Below are 9,312 nucleotides of genomic sequence, written 5' to 3'. Positions count from 1 at the left end.
ACTCAAAGAGATATATCTGGATTGAATGAATCCTTGAAGAACAGATACTATTGCTCCTCATTATCATCAAGGATTCATTCAATCCAGATACTACTTTCTTGAGTGCACCTCTTGAGTCCCTGAAGGTTGAGGTTGTAGTTTCTATATTGTTCAAGACTCAGAACACTCTGGCTGTTCTAGCATTTTCTTTGCCAGGTTTTCTGTGATTCTAATTTCCATCGCTCCCTGTTCTTTCCATTCATCAACTACTTTTTCCTTGCCTTCGGTTTTCCATGTGGCTCTCTATTGTTCCCACTTCTTGGCTTCAGTAGGTTGCTTCTTTGCAGGTTCATCTAGGATTTCTTTAATTATAAGTCCTTTACTTTTGGTCACCACCCTTACTATTTTGGGGATTTTTGTTTAGTCCCCTTTGGTTTGGCAACGTTTGGGTACTGAGATGAAAAGTGACCATACTTTCCACATGTATAACAATTTAAGCTTTGTTTGCCAAAGTCACATCTGCCTCTCTCCCTACCAGTACCTCCTTGCAAGTTGCCTCTGCCATTACTAGTACCTGGTACTAGTGTCATTGTCCTTGGATCCACTTGGCCCCTTTGCGTTCACTGCTTTAGGATTTGTCAGTGCTATCATTGATAAGTCTTTTCCCTTCTTGAAATGACAAATCTTGATGCCAGAGTTACCCCACACATGCACATAAACCTTGCAATATGTGCATTGTGAGCATTCATTAGATTTGTCGTCTCTAGATTTGCATTTTGAACACCAGATCTCCATCTTTTTGATTGAAGACCTCGTCTGAGCCATTTCAGCAATTTGCTTTGATATCTCTTCCAGCTTTCTGGTCTAGGAACCCTTCTTCTTGGTTTTCCCTTGATTATCTAAGTCACTTTTAGATAAGGTGGAAGTAGTGTTGGACTCTGACCCATCATTTGATGACTCGTTGTCACTAGATTGTGTTGGAATTAGGGTTGCAGAGAAACACACACAGCTTGGAGAAGACGAAGGAAGCTCAAGGCACACAACTGAGAGTGTGTTACTTAGTGTGCAATGGAAAGATAGATAGCCCTAGAGTGATGGGCGTATATACAATGCACGAGGAAAAAAACCTCCTAAAGAGGGCAAAAATGCCTGAGGACATGATCAGTCCACAAAGGGGAGTAAGCCCAAAGCTTTGCGGAAAGCTTCAAGCTTCTCACGAGACAATGCCTTTGTGAAAAGATCTGCAAGGTTGTCCTGTGTTGGCACATAAGCCAAGATGATCTCTCCTGCTGAGAGCCTCTCCCTGACATAGTGGTAATGCACCTCAATGTGCTTTGTGCGAGCATGAAAAACTGGGTTCCTCTCAACTGCCAATGCGCTCTGACTGTCAGTGTAGATAGTGTTGGAAATGTCTTGTCCAACACCCAAATCAGCCATAAGGCGTCTGAGCCAGACACACTCAACCGTAGCTGTGAAGACTACCCTGTACTCAGCCTCACAACTTGAAGTGGCCACAGTAGGTTGCTTCTTGCTCAACCATGATATACATGAACTGCCAAGCATGAAACAAAAACCACTTGTGGACACTCTCGTGTCAAAACAACCAGCCCAATCTGAGTCCGAAAAAGCATGTAAGTCTGGCGGCAATGATCCCCCTTGGGATAAAACAAGCCAAGATGTAAAGTGCCACTAAGGTAGCGGAAAATCCTCTTGACAGCCTGCCAATGCTTAGACCCTGGGCTATGCATAAATCTGCTGACCTGTGAGACTGCAAACTAAATATCCGGTCTCGTGTTGCATACATAAATGAGGCATCCAACAACAGTTTGGTATAGAGTGACATCTGCACGATCACCAGCATCATGAAGACTCAATTTCAAACCTGTTTCCATGGGAGTGGCAATAGGTTTGCAATCCTCAAGTCCAAACTTACATAGCAATGTCTCTATGTAACTTTTCTGACACAAGGCAATTCCACCATCACACTGCTTAAACTGTATACCCAAATAATGATGCAACAACCCCAAATCTTTCATCTTGAAAGTAGCATTCAAATCAGCCTTCAATTCAACAATAAGTCTCTCATTTGGTCCAGTGATCGGAAAATCATCTACATAAAGAACCACAATGAGAAGTACATCACCCTCATGATTTACATACAATGTGCTTTCTGTTGGACTGTTACGAAAACCTTGTTTGATCAAATGAGTTTCAGCTTTCTCATACCAAGCACGTGGAGATTGCTTCAACCCATACAAAGCTTTCTTACATCTACACACTTTGTTCTCTTGTCCTTTCTTGACAAAACCGCGAGGCTGTGTTACATAAACTTCCTCAAATATGTCACCATTCAAGAAAGCAGTAACAATGTCTGATTGATGTACATCCCAACCAAAATGAGATGCCAATGCACATAGAAAATGCACAGTAGTCATACGACAAGTGGGAGCAAAAGTATCTTCATAATCTATGCATTTTTGCTGTGCATAACCCTTTGCAACAAGTCGAGCCTTATGACGATCGATCTCACCATCCAGCTTGTGTTTCAACTTGTAAACCCACTTCGTACCAATGGCCTTTTTACCAGGAGGCAAATCACATAAAGTCCATGTGTCATTTTCTATAAGTGCATCATATTCTAATTGCATGGCAGCCATCCAATTTTGTGAATTTTGTGCTCCGTCAGAAGACAGACGTTCCTCAACATCATGTAAGCTAGACACAGCCAAAGCATAACAATCTGATGCATAAGATGCATGGCGAGAGCCTGAACGAGTACGACTAGACAAAGGTGCATCCAATTTACTATCACACAAAGTGTGCACCAGCCATTTTGGCATACCTCTAGCCTGCTCATTTTCAGCCCTTTCCTCATCAAGTACATCATGTACATCTGCATCAGTAATAGGCTGATTTGTAACATTTTTGAAAACCCCCATAGGCTGTACATTTGCCTCATTGGAATTTACATTCGAACTTCCACCACTGAAAAGAGGCAACAAAGTGTCATAAATGTCCTGTGAGCTTGCATTACTGTCTCTAGTACATGACAGCAAGGGCTGAACAGAATCTTCCACAAACACTACATCCCGTGAAACCAAAATACGCTTTGTTTACGGATGATACAACCTGTAACCTTTGCTTTTAATGCTATAACCAACAAAAATACATTTGACAGCCTTATCATCCAATTTTTTGCGCTGCACTTGTGGCACTAAGCCATAAGCCAAACAACCAAAAACACGCATGTGCTCAATAGATGGCTTTCTATCATGCCATGCTTCATATGGAGTCACAGACTGCAACGCTTTTGTAGGACACCTGTTGAGTACATAAGTGGCACACATGACAGCCTCGAGCCAAAATGAATGTGGTAAAGCTTGACTCTTGACCATACATCTTGCCATTTTCGTAAGAGACCTATTTTTCCTCTCAGCAACACCATTTTGCTGAGGCGTATACGGCACTGTACATTGGTGTTTTATCCCACGACTAGCGAGAAATGCATTAAATTCATGAGACATATACTCCCCCCCTCGATCGAAACGGAGGGTGCCCATAGTACATTTCAATACATTTTTAGCCATAGCCAGAAATTGTTTGAAGCACATAAAAACTTAGGACTTCGCTTTAAGCGGAAATAGCCATGCATGCCTGGAGTAATCATCAATAAAATTCACGAAGTACAGGTAATTGCCCAAGGACGGAGTTTGCATGGGCCCACAAACATCACTATGCACAAGCTGCAACCTTCATGTGGCCCTAACTGAACCATCCTTTGGAAACTTAGAATGTTGCATTTTACCCAAAATACAGCCTTCACAAACATGTTTGACAGGTGCTTCAAGAGGCGGCAAAGAAGCAACCATATCAGATTTCTGCAAACGCAGCAAACTGGCAAAATTCAGATGACCAAAACGTGCATGCCAAAGTTTTGCATCTGAAATAGCCCTTGAATCTGAAACTGCATTTGCAAAATTTTGTCCACACTTGTCATACAAAGTGAGTTTATACAGCCCACGACACAAAAGGCCAGATGCAACAATTTCATCACCAAAATCAAGATCATGAACTGTACATCTGTTATCCACAAATTTGACTACAAGTCCAAGTCTAGCAAGTGCAGATACAGACAATAGATTCTTCTTAATCCCAGGTACATAAAGTGCATGAACAAGTGTGAAGGAACTGCCATTTGCAGCAATAAGCACAATCTTTCCAACTCCCTGAACCGGATGAGAGGCATTGTTGGCACAAGTGACTGAATTCCCATTAGGGATAGACTCGAGAGAGGTAAACAATTCACGATGTGAGGTAATGTGCTTTGTAGCACCACTGTCGAAATACCACACATGTGAATTTGCAGCAACTGACAAGCATGCATCATGGACAGCTGGACTGTAAGTGCACTTTGCACCAAAACCCCATTCTGCATCAACATCAACATCACAGTCTCCTTTTACAGAAGACTCAACAATGGCTGCATTTGTAGTGGAATCAGCATTTGCAGTGGAACCACCCTCTTTCTTCTTAGCCTCTTTAGCCTTCAACTTAGGACACTGCTTGATCAAATGATCATTAGCTCTACAATAGTGGCAACGCATCTTCTTTTTGCCCTTATCACCAGAATTTCCAGACGAATTGCTGCCAACAGAAGCATTAGGAACAAAAGTTTTGCCACTCGCAGCAAAACCATAAGAAGTGGCTCTGCTGTTACCACCCTTTCTTTGAGAAGCAATAAAAGCCTGTTCAGCTGCAAGCTACCTAGTCCTGGTTTTTTTGGAAAGTGACTCTTGCAACAGCAATGTGCATAATGCATCAAATTTGACAACTTCAGGATTTCGTTGGGTCATGTACTAGCAAAAGTCTGGTAAGGCATCAAGAACAGTCTGCACAAGGGAACTGTCTGAAATGACTTCACCTGCAGAAATAAGTTTCTCATTGATATCCTTGACACCAGCAAGGAAAGTGTCCATATCATCTTCCTCATGCATAATCTTTGATTCTAGCTCTTTACGCAGCAAAACAATTTTAGCCTCATTGCGGCTTGCATAAAGACCTGCTAGAATATCCCAAGCCTATTTTGCAGATTTTGTTGAACGAATGTGAGGAATAATGGTGCACTTCACAGACAACGCAATCAATGCATGAGCCTGCGCATCCTTTACATCCCGACGAGCTTGTTCTACCGTAGGCAAAACAACTCTAATAGCAGCAATCCTTGCAGCAAGACTTGCCACATCCTCAACATCACCTGCATCCTTAGAACTAGGACAAACATCAATGCCGTGCACAATATTCCAGACACCCTTTGACACAAGAACATGTTGCATCATATAAGCCCACATAGGGTAATTGTATCCATCCAACCTGTCCTCAACAACAAACATCTTGAACACATCTATGTTGTTGTTGTAGACCATGGTAAATGCTGCACCTGATGTGAAAACTGCCCGCAAAGAGGAGAAACAAAGCGGGAACAACATGTGCTATATAGCACAAGCCGTAGTAGACTGTAAGACACCTGTTCTGTAGAAAACAGCACTGACAGAAATTCTGCACAAAATGATGAAATTGCCTGTGCAGACTTGCCTATAGTGGAAACAGAGGCCGAAATGAGCCCGACTCAAAAATCTGAGAAACCTAAGCTCTTTGAGCAGTCCCAAAATTTTTGTCGACCTACGAACGCTTGCCAAACCTCACTGAAATCGGAGAAAGTGAGCAGGCATGTGTTGGAGCAGCTAGCGACTAAGCCCGGGAGGACGCAACCTGCTCCAATACCAATTGTTGGAATTAGGGTTGCAGAGAAACGCACACAGCTTGGAGAAAATGAAGGAAGCTCAAGGCACACAACTGAGAGTGTGTTACTTAGTGTGCAATGGAAAGATAGATAGCCCTAGAGTGATGGGCATATATACAATGCACGGGGGAAAAAACCTCCTAAAGAGGAAAAAATGCCCCAACGGTCCTAACGTGTTCACACACATCACTACCACATGTATATGGTAACAAATTGTCTTCTCTTGTGGCTCTTCTCCTTTTTGGCTTGTTGTTCCAACTTCAATGCCCTTTGAATTAGATATTAAATTTCTTATGTGGGTGCTGGAACCTCATGTTCCCCTAACTTCTTGCTTTTGAAACCATTAAGGAACTAGGCTTGCATCCTTTTCTCTGATGGAAGCTCTTACAATTGTCTGGTCAATTCCTTAATCTTTTCTACATAGCTTCTGGCCGACAACTTGCCTTGCTTGATCTTATCCAGTTTGCACATTATATCCTCATCACCCCTATTATCTGAATACTCCAAGTGAAAAGCTTTAAGCAATTTATGGTAGGATCTAAGTTGGCAAGCTGGATAGTGGTAGTACCATTTTCTACCTGTCTCCTTTAGTGTGTGAGGAAAATATTCCCCCCATTCGTCCTCATCTATGTCCTTGAGTTCAACATACTATTCAAAAGCTTGGATGTGTACATCTCGGTCATCTTTCTTGCCTCCTTTGAAAGTTGAAGGTGAGCTGGCTTTCTATCTTTGGATCTTATTTTTGTGTAATGATCTGTATCAGATTTCTAGTCCTTGTTATCCTAGATCTGAGTCATTGTGTCCTCTTCAGCTTGCTTTGTTGATTTATGTCTTGCTGACCGATAACTTCGCTTACTGCCCTCGCTTTCCTTAGTGGGTTTTCGGCTTCGCTGAGATCCATGAGACCGGGTCCGTCTTTTCGCTCTCTCTATACGTCTATGCCTGGAATGAGTAGAATGTTGAGAATCCCTTGATCCATCTATGTCATTTCTGGGTTCTCTCTCACAATCAAAGCCTCACTCACACTTTTGGGATTGGGTTGACACAGTCCGGATTATCCATGAATTTGGTAGCTAGCCTTCTGCCGCGTGAAACTGGTCTGGACGGCATTGTCAATATCTGGAAACTCTAACACCAAATGTGAGATAATTCATTTGTCAAGATCAACTTAGCTCAAACCACCGTGATCGCACCAGAATGAACCCTTATGACAGCTATTCCAGGCTGGTCAGTTAGAGTTATTCAGATCAGACAAAGACTTTAGATTAGACAAGACTGGAATGAAATGTAAGATTGGAACTGAAATATAGACTGAACTAGAAACTGAGATTAAACACTAAAACTGGAGACTGGAACTTGAATATATTTTAGGGTTAGTGTAAGCCAATACAACAGTGTGAGCCAAGTCTGTTCCGAGCTCAACTAGGGTTACAAAGATACAAGAGCATAAAGAACTCTAGAAGAGATATCGAGAGAGAGATCCCGCGAAATGAATAGTGGGTCCTATTTATAGCCACCGGGTTGGACCTCTGACTACTGTGCATTGTATCAGTTATCACAGTAAAAATGGCCTTTGTAATTAGTTGTTCCCACCATCTATAAGGTGTTCTAGCTGGCTCTTGACAAAGTAAAATTCTCTCTGTCTATGGTAGAGAGGAGGTGGATGGGTGAACCGGTTGATCGCTACATAGGGTCCAGTGCTCTACTAGTCATTTACATTTTTGATGTTATGGTATACCCATATTCTGTTATTGCATTAATTTATGGTTGCCTATTTCATTTAGATGGAGCATGTAAAGATTCTCTTTTTTCATTCTTCTATGTCTGTGCGCACTCTATTTCTCTCTCTCTCTCTCTCTCTCTCGCAATGCTGTGTACACATATATTCACCCTCCACTTGGTCATTTTTTGGGGTACGCTTTTATTCATACCCCCCATTCAGAGGTAGCACTAGTTGCTAGGTGCCTCTTGATGCCGTCTGGCTCATCACTTAAACTCCATGCTAAGCCGGACGCCGAGAACTCCTCCCCTTTGTAAACGCTTTTTCAACTTTGTTGTGTATTAAAATTTCACAAATTTACAAATTGTGTAATTTTTGCATAGGCCCTTGGGAAAGGGTATCTCTCAAGAATAGTGGTTGTCCATGGCTCAAGTATGTATCTTAAGTAAACTTTTTAGTATTATATTTACTTATGATATGTGACCTAAATAAATATAATGCTAAAAGGTTTACTGAGGGTATATACTAATAGGCCCAGTCAATTTTCGAAAGCAGGTGAATTAAATGGAATCTGAAAAGATGCTTGCAAAAGGTTTACTTAGGGTATATACTAGTAGGTTTGGAACAAAATTTATGTAGGAAATCACCTACATCGATTCCCAGGAATCTTGGTAGTGATGATTAAAAAAAAAAAAACTATTAGAATGACCTTTTACTTAGGGTACATACAAGTAGGTTTCAAAAATGACTTATTACTTTCAAGATTCCTTGGAATCTATGTAGGCAATTTCCTACATAGATTTCTTTGAAAACCTACCTGTATGTACACTAAGTAAACCTTTTAGCATTATATTTGCTTAGGATATGTACCTTAAGTAAACCTTTTAGCATTATATTTACTTAGAGTATGTTCCTTAAGTAAATCTTTTAGCATTATATTTACTTAGGGTATAATTGAGTAGGAAATATCCATTTTGAAAAATAAAAGAGAAGAGAATCTTCTTAAATTCTCTGTCTTCTTTCATTGAAAAAATGAGATCTCATAGCGGTCTCTCTCTCTCTCTCTCTCTCTCACACACACACACACACACACACACACACACACATGCGCGCCCATCCCGATGAGAACTACAATCTATGCACCAGCCTTCTTGCAAGAGGGGAGAATCCATGATGCGATGGAAAGGGAAATTGAAGGGGTGGACATGCAAGCTAACATGGCAGCAGTCAATCTAGAATGAAACTAAAATTGAATCAATCTGTGTCCTGCTTGTGTGCTCTCTCTCTCTCTCTCTCTCTCTCTCTCTCTCTCTCTCCAGCAGAGGCCAGGACATGCCCTCTGTGTGACATCGAGCCTGAGACAGAGTTGCACTACACATGCCACTGCCCCGTCTACTACGAGATACGAGGCCGCTTATTGCTTTTTCAGAGAGGGATTTGGACCATTCTCTAGAGTCATGCGGTACGAGGATTAGAGATGCCTGGGTTTGTTCTTGCTCGAGCTGCACAGACACAGAGAGAGCCTGATGAGAGGAGAGGCTAGCCAGTCTCAGAGACAGATCACATACTTCTTTAGAGCTACCACTGGACACCCGAAGGAGTTACTACCACAGCAGAGCTCGTCGTTTTACACCAGAGGCATACTGATCGATCGAGCGACTGAGCTGGGGAGATCCAGACACCCATGACTGCGGAGGACTACACAGCATCGACGGAGGTTGCATAAGAGGTTTCGGGTCACTTTGGCTCGACATGCACGACGCCCAGCCAGACTATTGACCATGGAGGAGATTGATGAGATCCACCAGTACCA

Source organism: Adiantum capillus-veneris, chromosome 1, assembly GCF_014529385.1.
Source record: "Adiantum capillus-veneris isolate H3 chromosome 1, ASM1452938v2, whole genome shotgun sequence".
Lineage (NCBI taxonomy): Eukaryota > Viridiplantae > Streptophyta > Polypodiopsida > Polypodiales > Pteridaceae > Adiantum > Adiantum capillus-veneris.
The sequence above is the reverse complement of the archived record's forward strand: the minus strand, read 5'-3'. Positions refer to the sequence as shown.